This window comes from Rhinoderma darwinii, chromosome 7 (genome assembly GCF_050947455.1).
Source record: "Rhinoderma darwinii isolate aRhiDar2 chromosome 7, aRhiDar2.hap1, whole genome shotgun sequence".
NCBI classification, from domain to species: domain Eukaryota; kingdom Metazoa; phylum Chordata; class Amphibia; order Anura; family Rhinodermatidae; genus Rhinoderma; species Rhinoderma darwinii.
The window spans coordinates 131,271,539-131,272,283 of NC_134693.1; positions in this window are offsets into that span (position 1 = coordinate 131,271,539).

Consider the following 745-nt stretch of genomic DNA (forward strand, 5'->3'; position numbering starts at 1 on the left):
CAGAGCCCATGATGTCCAGCAAAGAACTACATCCGAAGTGGCCTGGAGTAGACGATTGCTTCACATAACCTGCGTCTGATGATTATCGGACACAACCGGGTCTACGATCTGACTGATCTTCCTCCGCATCATCTCCTCTGGTGGATTAAAAGGTCACCTCGTACTGACACTACATGCCAATAGCACCAACATAAGTTTAGTCTGCCCCAATAGTCCTTCAATGGGCTGCCTAATCAGTGCCCCCCCATGATTAATACATGTGGCACCCCTCCAGAGCTGTGAGCCTACAGGAAATTGATAATATCTATTACCCAATGGGGTAGATTTACTGATACTATAGGTTTTACACAGTGTGAACACAGACCAGGCTGTCATAATGCAGAAGTTAGATAAATATGGCACATTTTTTATGACCTCTTGGTTGGATAAAGGCCCTTTTACACCGGCCATTAATATTTAACTTTTTTTAAACTATATGACCAGCAGATTGGGCGTTTGCTCATTAATCTGATCTTTCCCGTTTACACAGGGCAACTATTGCCAACGAGCGTTATCTGAACGCTCATCACCCCGATAATTGTCCAGTGTAAAACCCCCTTTAGTTTAGCACTCAAGTTTGTACATGTGTCACTTTAAGCCACGCCCTTTTTGCTAAACCACACCCCTTTTGATAAACTGTCAATTTGAACCAGAATTCTGGCAAATCTTCCCCCTTTGTATACAAACCGATACCAGGACAACGTGA